At 40.3% G+C, this 21134-nt stretch overlaps 1 protein-coding gene across 5 annotated transcripts in view; it reads right to left on the reverse strand.

Annotated features, from left to right (window-relative positions):
• The window catches only part of FUT9 (fucosyltransferase 9), a 92608-nt gene that overhangs the window by 42818 nt on the left and 28656 nt on the right, over window positions 1-21134 (reverse strand). Inside the window, exon 1 of one of the 5 annotated variants that reach the window (XM_042446704.1) lies at window positions 7816-7867. The exons of the other annotated variants lie outside the window; for them this stretch is intronic. The gene's annotated coding sequence lies outside the window, so the exon portion shown is untranslated. Of the gene's footprint in view, window positions 1-7815; window positions 7868-21134 lie in introns of those variants that run through there. 5 annotated transcript variants of the gene reach the window in all.

A 21134-nucleotide genomic window follows, 5' to 3' on the forward strand; every position in this document is an offset into this window, starting at 1 on the left:
CCTTAAGGTAATCTGATACAATTAAAAAAAAATACAATTGGCTCTTGGTATCTTCAAACTTGCCATTGCAGATTTGAGTATCCATGGGCAGCAAGCAAGCGCATGGCACCATTTTTTTTTTAAAGGGAGAGATTGGTGGCAGCATTTGTCCTTCTTAGGGAAGTGTTTGCTCATGGCTTGGCTCTCCACAGCTCCTCCACTTCTTTGTGTTTTGTTCTCCCCAATTGTTTAGGAAGAGTGTATCACTGAAACTGGATTGGGGAGCCTCTATGGGGGATCTTCGCTGCCCCTGTACCAAGGGGTAAGTGTTGTTGCAAAAGGGTGCTTTTCACCTTCTTTCTCCTTTTCTTTGCATGCTACCACTCTCACTCCCACACACCACCGTTCCCCAACCACCCACTAAGCAGGTGAGCAGCAGGGTGAGGGGGGGCTTGGAGAGGGAAGATGGGGAGCCCTCAGGGCTTCAGGGCCCTACAGGGGTCCTGGTTGGTGGCGAATGGGCGAAGAGCCCCTGTGGCCTTGAAGGGAGCTCTGGTGGGGATCAGGATGAGGCTCCACCAAGGCCCTCTTTCCCTGCCTTTGCCATGCATGCACGGGCCCTCCTTCCATTCTCCCAGGGCCTGGGGTGGTGGTGCTGGGCATGATTCCCCCTCCCTATCCGGCTTGGGGGTCCTGAAGGGGGAAACACCCCTGTCCCCACTACCCTTTTGTCTTGCCTGGGTGTCCCTAATGGTAGTGTGGCAACATGCACATGCCGCCATTAAGGGCAATGGAACTTGAGCATCCATGGATTTTGGTATCCGTAGGGGTGGGAGGTGGGGTCTGGAACAGATCTGCAGATACCGAGGGCTCACTGTATTTTTGTGCACGAAACAAAATTTGTGTGCACTAAACGATCAGAAAGCAGTGGTGTCACTATCTTAGCCACCCATGAAAAATGTTTTGGGTTTTGGAGTATTTTGGAATTCTGGATAAGTTAAAATCAACCTGTATCACATAAGCAATGCAAGAGCATTGGGTCTAGTGCATGCCTTCCCTCTCCAAATCACTTCAGCAATTCAGTTCAAGTGTGAACCAGGGTCATTTAAACCACTTCAAATCGATTTGTGAACCAGTTTAAAACATTGTGGGAATGAGGCCTGTGTTTTCTTGGGGTGCTACTGAAGATGTGGTATGCTATGTCAATAATTGCATAATCTCTGTTAAGTTTTAGAATATTTTTTTCCTGGATACAATTCATATAATGGAAAAGATACTACGCAGGATAATCCCATGCCTCCTTCTAATACCTAGGCTGGCAAAGAGAATACAGTTAGCTATGACAACCAATAATAGCTAATAGGTGATGTAGGTTTTTGTTTTTGTTTCCATGCATTTACTCAGTCTACAAACAAGTATATATTATGCAGCAGGTCTTGTTTGAGTAAAATTCAAATAGCAGCATTAGTATTTTTTCAAACACAACCCCTTCTGCAGCAGATACCTATATTGGAAAAGGGACAAAATATTGCTTTTATTAAACTGAAATTAATTGCATATTTTATAAGAGATGGAACTGATTTTCTTATGACCAAGCTCTAAGGAGTTGTGTAGTTTTCTAATTGCTGCCATTACTTTGGCTTTTAAGAAATGGTCTGTCAAAAGAATGAATGATAACATGAAGAAATGTATTAAATTAGCTGTATTTCTAGATACTATGGAAGACTCAATGTTTTTATTAATTGACAGTGTGCAGAATACTGAAATAGCATTACAAAATTCTGATTGCAGATTTTTATACTACAGTTCATACATGTAATGTAGACAAATCCATCACTTTGGAGCTGATACTCTTTCTACAATTTATGACAGGGCACTGCAATGCCATTTATGAAACTCCATTCCATTAAAGGAATATTTGTCATTGCTAACATTTCCCAGTATTAGGCAGTATTGGAGAACTCTTATGATTTCAATAGTGCGTTTAACAGTAAGGTTAATTTGTAGTTCTATAGGAAAAATACTCTTGCTTTTCCTAGCATGGAGAGCAAACATGAAAGATAGCTGTGTTGCTGTGATGTTTGCTAAGACCCAGACAACTTTGACACATGGCTTAAAGATCCAGTACCACTTCGGTTGATTTCTAGAACATGCAACAAATATTAACCTAATCTTTATTTATTTATTTATTTTTATTTAGGTATTTATATCCCGCCCTTCAGCCCTAATATTGTAAGGGCGGCTTACAATATTATTTTTATCAGACAGTTCCCTGCCCTCAGGCTTACAATCTAAAAGACATGAAACAAAAGGAGAAGGGAATGATGGAGGGAAAGGGGATGCGGTCCAGTGGTTCTTCTCTCCCTCTAAGGCCTGGACCAAGGCAGATGGATTGGAGGGAGGGCTCTTCCTTCTTCCAGGCTAGTCCTGATGGAGCTGGACTTGCCTGGCCAACTCCCTCTCAGGCCGGCAGATGGCAGTTGTGGAGGGCGGAGTCTCCTTCCTTCAGGCTTAGTCCTGATGGAGCTGGGCTTGCCTGGCTAACTCCCTCTCAGGTTGGCAGATGGCAGTTGTGGAGGGCTAATCTTCATAATGTTCAATGTTGAACTGGATGCTTAACCACAGTATTTTCACACTATCTGCTTAACTGATTTTGTCCTCTACTGAAATCAGCTTGATTATGGTCCCTTTACATGCCTACAGTTGTGAGGAGAGGCAGGGAGAGAATGACTGAGTGCTGGGTACCTTCTCTCCCCACTCCTCCTCATTTTTTTGACTTTCATGCAGATGTTAGCAAGTGTTCTTCAGCTGTGGAAACAATATGTGCACATCCTAAAGAAGAGGTATATATCTCTCCATTTAGATTTCAGGACCATATAGAAAATTTCATCAAGTCAATTTAATTTTGGCTTCTACAGAACTATATATATTTTTACAGTATACAAGAAGATATTTCACATGATACATTATTCTAAAGGAAGTCTAGGATTAGTGATCTTTTGATAGCTTGTTCCATTTTTGGCCACTGGAAGAGACTTGTGCTTTTCATTCTACATCAGAATTAAAGCAATCTCAGGTCAACAGTGAAGCAGAGTAAAGCATGTTGGAAGATGCAAAAGGGTTACCAGCAGACAAAGAAACCATTCACCCTGAAAAATTATGTGGGTTGCACTTTAATGCATTTTATTGCTCTTTTCCTCCCCTACTTTTACTGTTTTATTTCAGAGTGGTGATGGCAAAAAAAACAACAATAACAATCAAATGACAGATCTCAGCACAGCTTGCAGTTATCAGTCTTTGACATCTTTTGCTGAACCTATTTTGAAAAAGATTTCTATTAATAATAAACTTACAATCTTAAGATCACAGCCCACAGCATATTTTAAAATGGCAAGGTTTCATTTCACTGACCAGAAGTTCATATGTTCTCAGGCACCCAGGGTAAAGTCTTGCACATGCCTGCATTACTGGAAAACTCAGATTTAAGGGGGTCACTGATTTGAAAGCATTCACACCTTTTCTGTGAAAAGTTGAACTATCAAGAGTTGCATTGAATATGGATTCTTTTCCCTGTGCTCGGGTAGCTGGAGTTAGATGTGGGACAGAATGATTGTTGACCTTTCTCTTTGTATAGGCAGAGAGAGAGAGAGCGAGGGGGAGGAAATGGTGGGTGGGTGGCAGACATGAAAGGAGAACAGCCATTTTTGTGCGCCTTTCTGAGTGGGAGACATTTCTTGAAGTTAAGAACAGTCTTATTGATTTCAATAGTCTTGGAACAACTCACATGTCAATGCATTTCACTTTAGGCAGTTTGTGAACAGTTGTGAGATATGATTTTTTTAAAAAATACTAACCATATTTAACAGCATGAATAGCAAGGGTCATTGAAACCTCAAATCATAACAAATTTCACCAATATACCAGAGTCTATAAAAGTCCTGTGTTAATGACAGAAAAAGGGGATGAATAAATCAGCACGATATGTTGAAAATATCACTCAATATGTAATTCTAATGTAGTGTTGAACTGAAGGTTTTTGATCTTAATTTTGAGCTCATTTGTCTTTAGAGTATTGTTACAGTATATGGCTGTCTCCCTTTTAATATCAAGAAATAAGATAAGATTCATGCCTCCATGACCCTACATGTGGACGCCGTGAACTCCAAACGTGAGGCTCATGTCTAGCTTAGGAGTCACCAGAGGGATGTGACTGACCCACACCTATCACGACAGGTGAGAAAAAGCCTATGAGGAAACAATACACAATTCATGGGTAATATTTGTTCTTGTCTATCAGGTCCTGCAGGCTATCTAAATCAGGAATCTGTCTATTTGTGTGAGGAATGAATGGTTGTATGAGTGAGAAGTGGCACTAGAAGACTGAACAAAATGGAGATTTGCAATGCATGATATGGGAGTTACCTGGCAAGCAAAGTGAGGATTTTTGAAGCTGCTGGTGAGGTGATGGCGCATCTATGAAAACCAAGATGTAGCTGCCAAGTGTTATCTATAAGGAAAAGACATTCCATCCAAGGGTTGGTACGAACCGCAAGAAGTTACAGAATGTTTGGACATAGACTGATAAGAGGAGAAATGTAGAGAACTCATCGATCAAGGAAATTTCTGTCCAAAGGCCAAAGGGTGGTGGATGTTGGAAGCAGAGAAGCAGAAGGCCTTAAAAGAGAGACCTTTCCAAACCAGAGGTGTGTTCCTGGATCTGCGGCAACAGGACTCCCATGGGCTTCATGGAGATGACTGATCAATGGCTTCAGTGAAGTGCCACTTCTGTGTGCGTGAGTATTGTATGAATGGTGTGAGAGAGCTCTCTTGGTACTTGGACTTATATGTATCAATCTTTGTATTTCAATAAATGTTACATACATAGTGTTTAAAACCAAAATGGTGTCTCACTGTCTGTATCAGCCCTGCTCTGAACAAGTCCATACAAAGAGAGATTTCCACTACATGCTCTCAGGTTAAACAGGTTGCCCTTACAAACTTGGGCATAACATTTGCATCCCAATTCTCACCTCGGAAGTCCCCATGCCAGAGGGTTACTTCATACAATTTGGATTAGCGGTCATGGGACATGTGGACCTTGCCCCAGGCTGAGATTCCCTTATAAAACCTCCAAATTTATCTTGCCCATTGAACTAGTTGTTTTGCAGGCAGCCATTCTGTCACTCATTTCTCCACTAGACCCCTCATCGCTAGCTACTTTGCTCAGTCCGGGAGCGATTGAGTCCCACTGTCCATCAAGCTGCATTCACAGGAGCAGCATTGCTACTTGTAATATAACTCCGTTAGTGAAGCCTCAAAATCTATGTCACATTAACTCCTTTGATTCTTGGCTTCTTGTGATCTTGTGTGCATGTGTATGTGTTTCATGTGTGTGTTATATCACTTTCTTGCCTCTGTGGTCCTTTGCTTCCAACTTCTGTAAACACAGAGATGGGTCCTGAAGGCTGTATAACCCAGCCATCATAGAGCTATTTAAATTCCCCTAGATTTCTTGGTTACAGTATAAGGATGGCAAGGGAGTACAATGGTAACATGACTCTTTGTCAATGGTAAAACTGATTAACAGATAAAGAAATATGCAATTTGGAATTATTTCATTTTCATAAATTATTTTGAAAATTGTGTAATCTCAGCTATGCTATTATGCACATGTGTGTGTGCAACCACATCCTTTTAATAACAAAATGAAATGAAATCCCACCGGCCAAAAGTTCTGTGATAATCTATGCTGGAATAATTTAATTTTCCACAATATGTTCCAAGTGTCACCTTCATCATTTTCCCAGAGTGTATCCCATTTTGTTGAAACATCTTGTCAGAGGGAGGGAGGATTCAGGAAAAATTATCTTCCTCCTTCCTCTAATGGGGACCATCCCATGAATGGGCTTCAACTCATGAGCCCAATTTATTGTTGTTAATTGCTGTTAATTTTCACTAGCCAATCCAAATACTTTCTTTGCATGACTTTGGGCCAGAGCAGACGGGAAAGAAAAGGAAGCTCAATCCTGCATTTTCTGAAAGTGGATTGAAATCCTGCTGTCCGCACACCCACTACCATAATGGGCTAAACACCCATAGGCCATCCACACAGTGTGATGTCAAGCTGGCTGCATTTTTTTGGCCTCCTCCCCATCATGATTGTGCACCATTGCCCAAACACACTGCCTGCAATCTTGAATTACCTCCCATGTCCTGCCCAGATGTCATTCCATTGCACAGTCACCAATCTGATTGGCTACACAGATGTACATGTGATTCACCACAAGTACAGGGCATCGGTGCATCAGTGTGCCAAATGATACATTGGCAAAGCACAACCATGGGAAACTCTTCACTCCTGTTTCACCCCATTCCCCTCTGCCAGACTGTCTGGTTTATGTATGTTGTAATTATAACCATTGGAGTTGTTGCACTTTCACTTTTTTGCTTTGCCGCAACCTCATGCTGGTGCCAGGCTATTTTTATGAAGGAGCAAAGATGCACATTTTCCATGCTAAGTCAGATATCATTTTGTGCTGCTTTTTAGCCCTGGAGCATGGCTTCATTTCACTTTCCACCTGTTGTGTCTTGTACATTGTCTAAATGTCCCGCCTTCAAATGGCTGGAAGCCGCTTTATTTTGCCCATGTATTTCACCCCCAGCAGATTAAAAGAAGAGGTTCTGGCCATTTCAAAGATTCCATGATTTTGCAGAATGGAAGATGTAACAATTTTGCTGTTTTATCAGTAACCTGATTCTATGAAAAGGGAATGGACTAGTGGGTGAACATGCTGCTCATCTGAGTTAGCAAAATTCTATGTTTCAAACTACTGTTCCTTACATATTGATGAGAAAAAAATGCATCCATGTTATTCACAATATTGTTAATTACTGTATCTCCATTTTTTCTTCATCAAAATAGAGAAATTCAAGACTTACTGATGCTTTGAAGCAAAGGATGCTCGGCTAAGTTCATTTTAGAATGAAAATAGGTATAAAATTATATTTTTAAAAAATGCGCAAAAAAACCCCTCTTTGCATGCTATTCATTAAGCAGAAGAACAGAACTCATTTAAATTCCCATGAACTTGGGTTGCTTTAAGCTGGCACAAAATAGAATGTCTAGTTCCTGAATAGTCTGCATTTAAAGTATTCAAACAGCATAATGAAAGGTAGAGCACACAGTGCATATATTTAACCTTTTCTCCTTTTTTTTAAAAAAAAATTAATTCCTATGAGGTATTCTATGACATATAACCATCTAACTGATGAGAACTATACTGCCATTAACTGGGAACCTGCTCTCTCTACAGATTTGCTTCTGAGCAGAGCCTATATTTACATAATTCTCTTTAATTTACTTCTGCTCATATGATTTTTAGAGACACCCAACATGGTGCAGTAGTTTGAGTGTTGGACTATGACTCTGGAGACCAGGGCTCCACCATGAAAACCTGCTGGGTCACCTTGAGCAAGTCAGTTCTCTCATCTTCAGAAGAAGGCAAAGGCAAACCCACTCTGAACAAATCCTGCCAAGAAAACCCTGTGATAGGTTTGCCTCAAGGTCCCCATATGTCAGGTATGATTTGAGGACATACAACAATAACAATATGCCTTATGTAGACCCTGTTTTGATGGGTCAACATAGGCTTTACAAAGAATTTTGGATGCAACTCAGTGAATTAAATAGATAAGCCTGGCTGTTGCTGGATAAATGAGCAACCTCATCAGTACCTGGAGAAAAATATCATAGGAAAGTAATGGTCATTTAAAAAGGGAGGAAAACAAGGCATACAATGGTAAAAAGGGAATAAGAGTAATTTGAAAGGTACTCACTGGATATTTAATCTGCTTTTCTTCCATTTATACTTTTCAGTATCTAGTTGTACAACAATCTTCACATATATAATTGCAGTTTTTAAACATGGGCAGTATTTCACACAAGAAAGAGACTGGTTAAATATTATAGCTTCTTTTCACTTGGCAAAGTCCTCTCTTTCAAGGCTCGCTCAAGCATGGAACAAAGTAGCCAAAGTCCCATAATCCAAATTCCTTCTCATGTGTGGATTTACTTGTTTGTGATGTCCTTCTCATATTTCAGATAACTTCATTTACAGTGTTTAGAGTGTTTTGTCTTTTCATATTTTCTAGGGATTTGAGATGTTTGGCATTTGAGGAAGGGGACTTTTCTATCCCTGCTTTCTCTTAGCAGATCACCAAAAAGTGTGCCCTGATATTTGGAGGAATCTCTCAAATTGAGTGACTGTGGAAAGGGGTGAAGGAAGACAGAATAAGCTCAAATCAAGTAGGGGCATTGAACATTCATTAACTGAACTGCTGCTCACATAATCTGTCCCTGTTCAGTTTTCAGTAATATGAATTTCCCTCTCATTATCCCATGCTACTGCTCAGGAAAACCTCAACCCATAGGAAATGCTTTTCTGGAAGCTTCTGCTAGGGCTTCTCTAGCTCCAGGTCACTGTCTCCAAGCCTGGAGATTGCATACAGCAACTTTTTTTGTTGACTGTGGGTGCATCTACACTGTAAAAATAACACAGTTTGACACCACTTTAACTGCCATGGCTCAATTGCGCAGAATCCTGGGATTTGTAATTTTGTGAGGTACTACCACACTTTCGCAGAGAAGGATAAAGACCTTGTAAAACTACAAATCCCTGGATTCCACAGAATGGAGCTACAGCACTTAAAGTGGTGTCAAACTGCATTATTTCTACAGTGTATATGGGCAAAATAGGCCTGTATGTGGGCAAAATTGGCTCTTGAGAAAAGAATTGCATGGTGTGACTACTTGGCCTGAACCTTAATATGTTAGTGCAGACATATATTTTATCATGTCAGCTTGGATTAAGTATTGGAGCCCTGTTGTGTTGTGTTGGATTGCTTTGGTTACAGCAGTAGGTCAACATAAGTATGGACTGTTAATCATGGCTACCGTAATCTTCCATCCCTTATTTTCTGAGTCTTTTTCTAACTGACTTCTTCAAAATCACCCTCTCCTTTTAGAGCACAACATAAAGAATCTGTTTGGCATAATTTAGAAAATCTCTGCTTTGTTAGATAATGTTTTCAACCATATTATGGACATTATAAAAGCACTGTTTTACAGAGAAGTATGATATTTCTTTTACCAGTGTTTATATATGATTTAATCTTCAAAAAAGTAGTCTCAAAGTTAGCCTCAAAGTTGCTACAAGATCTCTGTACATACTGATTCTACAGACTAACACGGCTATATCTTTGAATTCTTAAAAAAAAAATGTGCCTAGAATGGAAGAAGATGCCAGCCACAGATGCTGGCGAAATGTCAGGAAGAAACTCTTCTAGAACGTGGCCACATAGCCCGAAAAACCCACAAAAACCTATGGATGCCAGCCATGAAAACCTTCAACTTCACAATTTCAAAACAGTAGCTTTTGATCCCCTGAGTTTTTTTTTTATACAAGTTCAGAGAGGCACTGGTATTTTTTGGGGGTGGGAAGGGCTAGACACCACTAGTTCCTACTTTTATACAAAAAATGGCAGGGAGCTACTGCATCTTTGAAGTGCAGCAAGCAATTCTATCACACAGCAGAACATGGATGAATCAACATAGCTGCTTGAGTGAGATATATATTAAGTGTTACAGAAATGTGAGAGAAAAAGATGTCTTTTTTATTAAGTCTATTTGTACTGAGGAATAACACATTTTTTCAGTACAAATTCTTCAAACAGTGTCATACTACTGCATTTCTCCTGTCCCAAGCTCACTGCTTGATACAACAGTAGAAGGATAACAGTTTATTTGGTTTTTGAAGAAATAGCCATATTTCTCTCTTGCAGCATAAAAAGGAGGAGGGAAGTGGGACAATGTGGCATCATTTTAAAGACTACTTAGTTTTTATTTTAGTATGAGCTTTGGGGGACATAAACCCACTTCTTCAGATGCAGTACAAAGTGATAGTCAAAGCTCACGTATAAAACATATTTATACAGTTGTGGGAATAGGATAGTAGTATTCTATGACATTCAATCCCACTCCCACAACTGTATAAATATGCTTTCTACCAAAGCCTTTAATATCACTGTGCACTGCACCTGAAGCAGTGAGCTTATTTGGTGTCTATCTTTGTGGTTTCTGTGAAAGACATGCATTACAGAAAATATACATGTTTCTATAAAAGTTTTCATATTTGGTGCAAAAACAAAAGCCATTGGAGGGCTCTCTGAACAGGCTGGGAGTAGAACTGCAAAAGTGAATGGTGTGGTACACTAAATGTCAACTAAGCTGTGATACAGTCACAGTGAAGACATGGTGGAACACTACTTCATAATACTGGCATCCACAGCAACTAGGGCTGATCACAATGTTATTGAATTGGATGTTTACAGTAGATGGTATCCCAATCAATCTGGAGAAGTGTTGTGTTAATGCAGAAAGAAAGCACAATATTAGTGTATGTAATCTGCATGAGTTTTCCTGCTGAGTTATTATAGTTGTTTATTTTACTTTATTTTTATGCTGCCTTTCTCCCAGAAATGGGCTCAAGGCAGCTCACAAATAAAACCCTTTAAAAATTGTACAAAAGAAATTTAAAAGACAAAATCAACCAGCTAAAAAACAGTACAAAATTACAAAAATATACAAAAGATAACATAATAAAACTGTCCTTGACATGATTATACATTAAAAGTCTACTTGAATAAAAACATATTTGCTTTCCAGCAAAAGGAAAGTTGGGAGGGAGCCAGCCTAGCCTCCCGTGTGGTGGGAACAGCCATTGAGAAGGCTTTCTCTCATGTCCTCACCAAGATAGCCCATGATGATGGTGGGACCAAGAGAAAGCCTTTCTTCATAGTTCTTAGGATCCTTAAAGGTTCATATGGGGAGACACATTCTTTCAGATAGTCTGGACCTAAGCCATGTAGGGGTTTATTGGTTGCATGCGTCATTTAAACCGCACACTTCCAAAGTACTTTGGGCCCATTGTTTGGATGTTATCAGATTTACTATATGGCCATCACAGCTACCCCTAGGTGTTTCCTCAACATATAATTATATACAGAAATTACTAAACATTGTTTTGTATTTTTCTGCAAGCTTTAAGCCTGCTACTCACCTACTTACAAGGGGACAAAGTGGCCATCTGAGTCCATCTTCCCACTAAGCTATGTTGAATCACACAGTTCATTGCTATGGTGATTGAGCTCCTGGCTACCCTTCACTCTTCTGATCTTTAATAGCAGAAACTGACAGCCAAAAGCATTATATTTCTGAATCACAGAAACACAACCATGCCATAATGTGCATATCCATCTTGCATTTTGATGCTAAGGTCAGAGGAAAAGAAAAAGAAAAACAGGCAGGGAGGGAGGGGTAGTAACTGATTATTGTCAAAGCTGCACAGCTCAGGCCTCATAGTCTCCATTCAGCTACAGATACAATGCATACATTCATCTTCACACACAAAGAAGGGAACTGGTATATTTGCTGAAACAGCTGCTCCTGTTGCTCTTATGCTTTGATCAGAAGGAAATCACATCCTCCTTTATACAATGGAGAAGATTCCTGGTCAGATAAAAAGGATGATATTGCTCCATAGGGAGATTATACAGGAATGAGGTGGAACATGTGATAGATCCCCACCCAACAGATAGGATGGGAGACATGAGGTCAGGCTAATTTACCTTTGCAAAGATATCCTGATCAGGGCTAGCATCTTCCCCCAGACATCACAAAGCTGATCATATCTAGAAAACAGGGCCCACAAATCTCCTCACTGTGGGAGTTACTTCCACTTTTGTCTCCCTAGTATTTGAGCCCATGTTGATTAATCCAGGCTTTATTCAGAAATGTAAATTCATGAGTTCAACACCAGCCACATTCCCTCTGTCAAAATGATCATTATTGCTTTACCTGTCTCTACAGCATCATCACTTAACATGGGATTATTTCAGGGGGTCTTTTTCAAGGACAATAAGGACGAAGTACAGGAGTTCTGTGAATGGATTCTGTTACAAAACTGCCCATATCTGATTTAAAATAAAATAGTCATGGGTAGTTTTGTTTTTCATTGCAGCATATTTGTGTTGTCCTGCAGTATTCCACAGGTCAACAAATTTTATTTGGCATAGGCTTTTATGGATCACAACCTACTTTATCGGATGCAAGGAATGTTCCTTCATTTGGCAGATATTTGTGCATGCTCCATGCATCTGATGAAGTCGGCTGTAGTCCATGAAAGCGTATGCCAAAGAAGCATATTAGCCTTTAGGATGTCACACAAGACTGCTTAGTCCAGATGTGAACAACTGCATCAGGTCTGTGGGAGGCCAATTTTCTCATCTCTTGCAACTCATACTTCTTCAGCCCTGAAAATCACATTGAGCTGATTTCTGTCAATTTTTCAGCTGAAGGGAGTTGGAGGAGCAAGTCCACTTCATTTTGCTGTGGTTTTCAATGAATTTGGTTGATCTGGAAGAGAGGCAAGAATCCCCAGTTTTTGAATTTTGGAGGCTAGCTCCGCACGTTCAGAGGGTCCAAAGGCCTATGTTGGCCAGTGGGCCACACCTTCCCCGTCTCTGCTTTATTTTATACATGGAACATCTGCAAAGCATTATTGATGCCACAGTAGGAACCATTTTCTTGATATATCTTTGTACTGCAATATGCTCCTGGATAGCCTGCAAATTAAGGGGCAAAGGAGACATGTGGAACAATCATGTTACTGCTGCTGCTCTTGTTCTGTGACTTCAAATCATTTCCAACTTATGGCAACCCCATCATGGGGTTTTCTTGGCAAGATTTGTTTAGAAAGGGTTTGTCATTGCCATTCTCTGAGAGAGTGGAATTTGTCCAAGGTAACACAAAGGGATTCCATGACTAATCAGGGTTTCAAATCCTGGTCTCCCAAAGTGTTGGTGCAACAGTCAAACCACTACCCCAGCCTGGCTCCTAGAATAATTAAATCATAAGCTTTTCCCTTTTTTTTTTTTTTTTTGGTATATATTATTACCCAGAAAGGAATTTCTTGAAGAAGAGCAAATGTTTTCCTTTCATGCTTTATTTTACTATACTCCATAGACGTAAAAACTTTTCCCCCTTTTTTCCTAAGTTTATTTCTTGTAATAATAAGCAATATAATAAACAATCCAAAAGTTCCCTGTATCTTCATTATCCAGGTATTACATAGAGTTGTTACATACAGATTGCCGTATTTTCATATTTTAAAATCAAATAAACTTCCGCCGTATAACATATGCCTTGTGTGTTTATTATCTTTTAGACTGATGTTTCCTTACAAAATTAACATATCTTGATAACTCCAGTCTAAATAATGCTTTCTTATTTTTAATCTCTCTATCCTCTCAATGTTAAGTAGTATTAGTTAACAAAAAGAAAATTTTGTTTGTTTGTGTTATCTTATATATCTTTCCATTGATTTCCACAAAAAGACTTTAGAGCCTCCCAATCTCTTTCCACCTCTCCCTCATCCTTTCCTTGAATAATATTAAGCGGGATATAGACCGCCAATTTGGGGCGGTCTGGCCCCGCCCCTTTCCCCGGAGTATCGGGGCTTCAGCGGCTACACCGGCAGCCACTGAGGCCCCGATCTGCCGCTTTTTGGGCTGCGGGGAAGCAGCAAAACGCCGCTTCCCCGCAGCCTGAAAAGGGGTGTCCCTGGGGCTTCAAGCCCCAAGGACACCCCGCGGCGGCAGGGAGCAGAGAAAGGGGCCGCTTGGCCCCTTTCTCGTTTAGTCCGCTGGGCGCAGCCGTCTGAAGGCTGCGCCCAGTGGACTAAACCTGGAAGGAGCTCCGAAATGGAGCTCCTTCCTGCTCCGTGTCCAGGGCACACTAAGCGCCCTGGCGCGGAGCTACTACATCATGGACGCGCCGCCCCGTCTAGAGGCGGCGCGGCCATGACGTACTCACGGCGGCGGCCGTGCGGAAGGGCCGCCGCCGTTTAGTGCGTGTTCACCACGCACTAGGGTTAGGGCGGTGCGGAAGCACCGCCCTTTCGTAACCCTAGTGCGTGGTGAACACGCACTAAACTGCCGGTGTGTAACTGGCCTTAGTTAATCTGTCCATTTCCATCATGTCATATATTTTTAACAGCCACTCATCTATAGTTGGAATTTCATTAGTTTTCCAATATTGCGCCAAAAGTAATCTGCTTGCTGAGACCATATACAAAATTTTTCGCCAGACTTAAAAACTTTTAAAACATTTAACCTGCACACAATAATCTTATTATATGACATCATAAGTAGGTTTTTTAAAGAAATTAAACAGCAAATCTTGTCAGTTCATCCCATAGTTTAAACCACCTACTCCATAGTAAAAAGGTGGAGAACATTTAGAACCAATTGGTGGCAGTAGAGAGTAAAGGAAAACAGAAAACAAATGCTTTCAATCTAAGTAATATATTATTTATTCAATATAATACTGTTTGACTAGTATGGGCAGGGGGTAATAAAAAGTTGAAATCTTCATATTCTCCAACATTTCACATATGAAAACTGGGAGACATGTGGCCAAGCATCATCAGAGTGTGGTCAAAATAGGAATCGTTATTAATGAGGAAGAACACATAAGCTAGGAGAGGCAGCAGCAGTTTGCTTTTGCTGAAGCCACCTGGGAAGGGCTTGATTCCACTGCCTCCTCTCTTCTCCCACCTGCTAAGTTAAATGAATGCAGGCTACTTTCCCACTGAACTCAGCATGCAGCAAATGAATCAGTATGTAGAGCGATCTTGTAGCACCTTTGAGACTAACTGAAAGCAAGAAGTTAGCAGCATGAGCTTTCATAGACTAGCAAATGAAGTAAGCCTAGATGAAAGGAGAAAGTGGGAGGACTAGAGACACTTGGACATTTTTAAAGCAGCTGAAGAGGTGAGACAACATAGGATTAATCAGGACTGTCCCTGTCAGATCAGGGCAGTTGGAGGCTATGAATCTAACACTTAAGAGGTAATATAATGACAAGAATTAATCTGCCAAGGAGCTAAAACATAAGACCAGTACATGTGGGAGAGTATTATTAATCCTCTTCTAGTTTGCTATTGTTTTGCCCAAATATGCACATGCAGTCCTCCACATCCCCTCCTCCTTCATACAAAGGAAAATATCTGGCTAAATAAGAAACAGCACATAGCCTGGGACACGTAGGGATCTCAGATTTTAATCTTCAATGCGTGCAGTGTGATTCTAAAGATTTACAGCCAATATGAAGAGTCAGTAACAAATAAAGAACAGCAGAAAAGACATCTCAAAAGTGAAAGCACTGAAAAGGCACAGTGATGGAAATGAATATTTCCCCCCCCAAGCACATTTCTTTGGGGGGGGGGGAGGAAATTATTCTGAAATAAGGGAGATATTTAGCCTTTTAGCTAAACATTCCTTAGCCTGAATTAAAATGTTGATATGGTAGCTAAGATGTTCCAGTGTCTCTCTGCTTTGTCCCCAGAGTTCTTACTTTAGCTGACTTAAAAATCAAAGACCTTTCATATCATCACAGTAGGTTCTACATAATCCCCCAAATCACTAAAATACCAGTTCATGGCATGGCATTTATTTTACCTTTACATGTACTATACAACAGAAGTCTATGAAGAGGTTTTATCATCTTAGAAAGCAAAGGTATGTCTTATATTGTTATTGCACCGTCAAAGAAGATACACCTATAAATTCAGATAGAAATGTTGCTTGTGTATAACGAGATGTGGAGTGCAGTTGAAGGAAAAGGAGGGTGAGCTGCAATACTTATAAATACTTTGTGTTCATCCAACATATTCTTGTGACCCAGATGGAGTCCTGGTCTTGGGGAAAAGGCAAGTGACAAATAAAGTCAGTGAGTGGGTATGGGTGTGTGTTTGTGTGAAAGAGGAGAGATTGAAAGAGAGGATCAATTCCACACCATCCAGCAGGAAATGAATATACATGCAGGCAGGACTAGAGATGCAAATTTTGGGGAAATACTGAAGCCATGGGGAAAATAAACATGGAGGGATTGTAAATTTTCAGAAAAATTGAAAAATGCAATATTAGTAACTTGACTTTTGTTTCTTTAGGAATCTAAAATGCATTATATATTGGTGTACCATTAACATTGCAGTTTATTCAAAACTGTATTTAATAAATTGAATGGAATTTTTGACTTTTTAAAAAATTACCAATGATGTACTACTTTGTCAGCTGTAAGAACACCTTTTTGGGTTGTTTTTTTTTTTGTCAGTTTGAGGACCAAACAAATAAAACCTAATAACAAAAGCCAAAAGCATCAACATTAGTAAAACACAGACAATTATTTCCTTCACTAGTTCTTCATAGTGTCATGCAGACACAACACACTCATTCCCATCAAAAGTACTGAGAAAAGGAAACCAAAGATTAGGAATTGTCATATTCTTATAGTATATATAGTGCTACATAGTTTTTAGAAATTATTTTGGGACAGTAAGCATGTGAACACCATGAATTAAACATCTTACATATCATTCCAAAATAATGTATTCTATAATCTGTTTTCTCCCAATTTTTCTGAGAAAAGGGCATCTTTTCTGACTTTTTCCACTTCCTCCCCACAGATCTTCATGTTTAGATGGGACAAAGCTCAGCCTGATGAGATGAATGGTCAACCATTCCATTCCCTGGGAAGGAGATGCCAAAGGAATATTTGGCTGGCTGCAAGTCTGCCAACCATTTATGTATTATATATAATTTAGCTTCCATATATGTTTTCTTCTCTTAGTGGAACTTCTATAGTTCTCAATTATTTTACTCAAAGCAGTTTCTCCCTTTGCTTCAAAGTCAGACAGTTTCCCACTATTACACTTCAAACTCTGAGACTTCTGATACTCATGAAAGGAGAAGTCTATTCATAACTCCTGTGACTGCTTTTCTATTTGTAACAAAAGGAAATCGGGCATTTTTTACTGAAAATTAACCTGACATGTTCATTATACAACGCTTTTTACTGAGTGAAACATGTTCAAACAAAAGAGAGCTTGTCTGTGACATCTATTCATAAGGGATAGACTGTTTTCCTGGGAACTTGAAAAGTTTTGCTTATTGACAAATGGGATGAGCCAAATGGAACAAAACTGAATGCAAGTAAATGTGCCTTAGATTTCCAAGGGCAACCACAAGTGAGTGATCAGTTACACTCTCCACCATCACTGACTCCTCAAAGGTATAGAAAAGAAAGAGAAAATATCAGATAAATGGGGAGGGGAAAACTTCACAATGTAAATGTGACATTTCCTTACCTTCTAATGAATAATAACTTGTAAAAAGAAGTTTACACACACAGTGGTCTACCAGGATTTTCAATAGGCTTCTTTACTAGATGTTTCTGAATGATGGCGGGACTGTACTTATGGCCTTCTGCATGCAAACCTCTCACCAACACTACCTGAGAACAGCTAAGCCTTGTAAGTACAAAAACACAATTTGACAACAAATATCATGCAGGCATTCAGCTGCCAGCACAACTGAACCTTCTTCCCCTCCTCTCTCCCTTTGCAGCACTACAAACCCCTTGAAAACTAGCTCCAGAGTAATTCCCAGCTGTTCAGAGCAAGTTTGGGTAAGCGTGTCTACTCCTGCTTACAGAGTATCTGTGGAACGGATTCTTGCCATAGCTATGCATGATATATTATTATTGATTTGGTACTGGAAGTTACAGAGACTTATATATACTGAAGTTGCCAGATTCTGCTGGATCTTTGGGAGTAAGAAGGGTCAGGCTGGATTAGTACTTCGACAGGGAACCACCAAGAAATGCCAGCTCCTGTAGGATATACTTCAGAGGAAGGCAATGGTATTCCTTGTCTAAGAAAATCCTATGAAATTCATGGATCACTGTAAGTCAACAGGTGTCTTGAAGACACACAACTAGTTGGAGGTTAGATGATTATCAGGTACCACGGGCAAACCATGTGTCCAGGAAGGCATGTATCTCACTAGGATCATCCGTTTTCTACTTGTTGCCTCTGACTATTTATGCAGTTTAACAGAGCTTTCAATTTATCAAATTATGAATATTTGTGGTCTTTCCTACCAAACAAGCAAAGAAATAGTTATCAACCCATGCCCTCCTATGCATCTGCTAAACCTGAGGTATTAATTCTTCATGTCAATGACTTTGTACAATGTCCTTGTATTGAAAATGTAGAGGAACAACTAGAAATCTAGAAACATTTCAACATGTCTCTCTTCTACCATATTAAACTGGAAGAATATGGTGGTGGAGGGCTGGCCACCTGCCCTTCGCCTACAACTCCCATCAGCTTTATTCTGCATAGACAAGGAGGGGAAATTATGAGAGTTGTAGTCAAAAAAGTTGCAAAGACACAGCTCTCCACTCTTACTGCTGTACTGTACATGAAGGTATATGAACTGGATAAGCAACAATGTTTCAGCTACTCAATGTAGGAGGTTAAAGGTTACAGCTATTTGTAAATAAACATGTTTTGATGGTTAGATTAAGTAACTGTTAAGAGTCTTGGAAGAATTACTGTAAACTATGATTGAAAACATTTATCAAATTTAAATTAAACTTAGGGCTGGAACAGATCTGGCTTCTGTGCATCTTGGGGCATTGGCATGTGGTTGTTGTAATGCTGGAGCAGTCCCAATCCACCATTTTCCTTTTTTATTTTTTTAAAGAACAAGCCAAATACACGCTTCTTATTCTTGAAGTGAAATGACATCCAAAGCTAAGTTTGCACCAGTTACTTTTTTCTCAACAATGGAAAGCTACAACACATAAGAATACTTAGCTTACTACCAAGTAGCTTAAAACTTCCCAGAGGTAGGTCAAAACTCTTCAGCCAACTACCTGTCTTTAAGGCCTAGCGATTACCAATAAGCAAAAATGTATATAACAAAATCTTACGTTGAAGAGGTGAGAGATGAAAACAGATCCTCAACTCCATTTGCAATACAATTCTTATTGCTTTGGGTAAAGAATGTAAAAGATGGGGGGAAAGAGCAGAAACAATCTCCAAAAATAAAAACAAACCTAATGCTTCTACCTCTGTTTGGATTCCCTAAACCAGGGGTAGGCAACCTTTTTGAGCCGAGGGCCGGGTTGCTGTCCCTCAAACAACTGGGGGGGCCGAAGCCAAAAAATAAATAATTAAATAATTTAAAAAATTAAATAAATAAATAAACCAGGACAAATGTAGGACAAAAATTTCAAATGGAGGACACTTTTTTAAAAAAATGGAGGACACGCTAAAAATTTGCTGATTTTTTAAAAAAATGTTAATATAATTCATGTTTCGGAGGCTTCTATAGACAATTGCCCCCCTTGCCCGCCGCTTGCCCCTCCTTGCCCGCCTCCTCCGGATAGGCCAAAGGCCCCACGCCCTCACGTGAGAGGCCAAAGGCTCCGGCGGCAATCGGCGGCAGGACCGGGCTGGGGCCGGTCCCAAGGCCTTGCCGGGCTGCATCCGGCCCATGGGCCGCAGGTTGCCTACCCCTGCCCTAAACCAATGCTTATTTAATCATGCTATATATATTTAGCAAGAACCCTCTCCAAGTACATTTGCTCCTTGCACAATGCAAAGGCTTTTAGAGCGGACCATGTGTTCACATGGCACACAGTCTGTGTCCAAAGCACAGCCAACAGCTGTACTGTATGTAATGCTGAATGAGCCGTTTTGTAATGTAAGTCTCCACTAACATTTCTTGGAACTGGTACATTGCCGAGCTTCTGAGGAACGAATTGTTCTTAAGAACAGTTTAGACTCCATAGCTTGGGTTTTGAACCATGCATAAACAACAGACCACAGCATAGCAGGTTCTGTATAACTGGTTCCCCATATCAAACAAGTCTCATACACTTTCTCCTGCCTAAACTAGTTTGACACTAGCTTTTGGCTCCATTTTTTCTCTAGGCTTGCTATGCTATTTGTTAAAGACTTCTTGGCCTTTTGGCTAAGATCAAGTGTGAAGACTATATTGCGAAGACTCAGAAGGTCCATGCATACTGATCCTATTTGATCTGGGGAATTTTAATGCAACGTTGTATAAGGGCTTTAGCCTTGATTTAGTACAGTTACCATATTATATTCCTTCTAAGCAGGCATTGGGCGCATGGCTCTTCAGATGTTGAATAGCAACATCACCACTGGCTATGCTAACTAGGGCTACTAGGGGCTGCAGTCCAACTACATCTGGAGGGCTGCATGTTTCCCATCACTCCTTCTTTGTTCTCAGGTACTTCAGGTTTTAGACTATCAACAAGCCCAAAACAGCCCAAAACTGCATTCCCCTGCTGCCCTCAAACATCTCCTCTAAGGCTGAATCCACACTACAGAAATAATCCAGTTTGACACCACCTCAACTGCCATAGCTCAATGCCATGGATTTCTGGAAACAGTAGTTTTGTGAAACATTGCACCTTCTTTGTCAGACAGCTCTGATGGCACAACAAACTACAAATCCTGGGATCCCATAGCAATGAGCCACGGCAGTCAAAGCAGTGTCAAACTGGATTATTTCTGCAGCCTTAGAGCAACTAGTAGCCTAGAAACTATCAGCTTTCTGCAATTTAGCACCTTCTGGATGTGCTGGACTTTGCTTTCCATTTTCTCGGGTAGCATGACCATGTTGTCTGAGGATTGAGGGGCTTTTATGCCCACATATTTGGAGGGTGCCAGGTTGGGAGAGTGTGTTGTAAGGGCTGGCATTATCAAATTGGCTGGAAACCAACCAATACTTAAGCCAAGTATTTAAGGGCACTGAACTCACTGGAACTTCAAAGTACACACAGATAGGGTGTTTTAGCTGTTTCAACTTATCCTTGATTATCCATTTATATAATCAGCACTGAAGACCTATGCTAAAGGTAAATGAAGCAGGCTGCTTAGACTAAACATCTCTGAACAACAGCAAGATATTCAACTTCTTTTAAGAAGAAAGTTATTTGAAACTAATGTTCACTTTCTTTTTGTAAAGTTGGATTCTAATGTCTATGGCGGGTTACAAACCGCCATAAAGTACGCGCTCCGCGCGTACTAGGGTTAGGAAGGGCCGTATTAGGGTTAGGAAGGTTCTTACCTTCCTGACGGCCCTTCCTCCCAGTACGCGCGGAGCGCGTACTTTTTTGCGGTGCCCATCCACATGGGCGCCGCCATGTTGACGTACTG

Source organism: Sceloporus undulatus, chromosome 1 (assembly GCF_019175285.1).
Source record: "Sceloporus undulatus isolate JIND9_A2432 ecotype Alabama chromosome 1, SceUnd_v1.1, whole genome shotgun sequence".
Lineage (NCBI taxonomy): Eukaryota > Metazoa > Chordata > Lepidosauria > Squamata > Phrynosomatidae > Sceloporus > Sceloporus undulatus.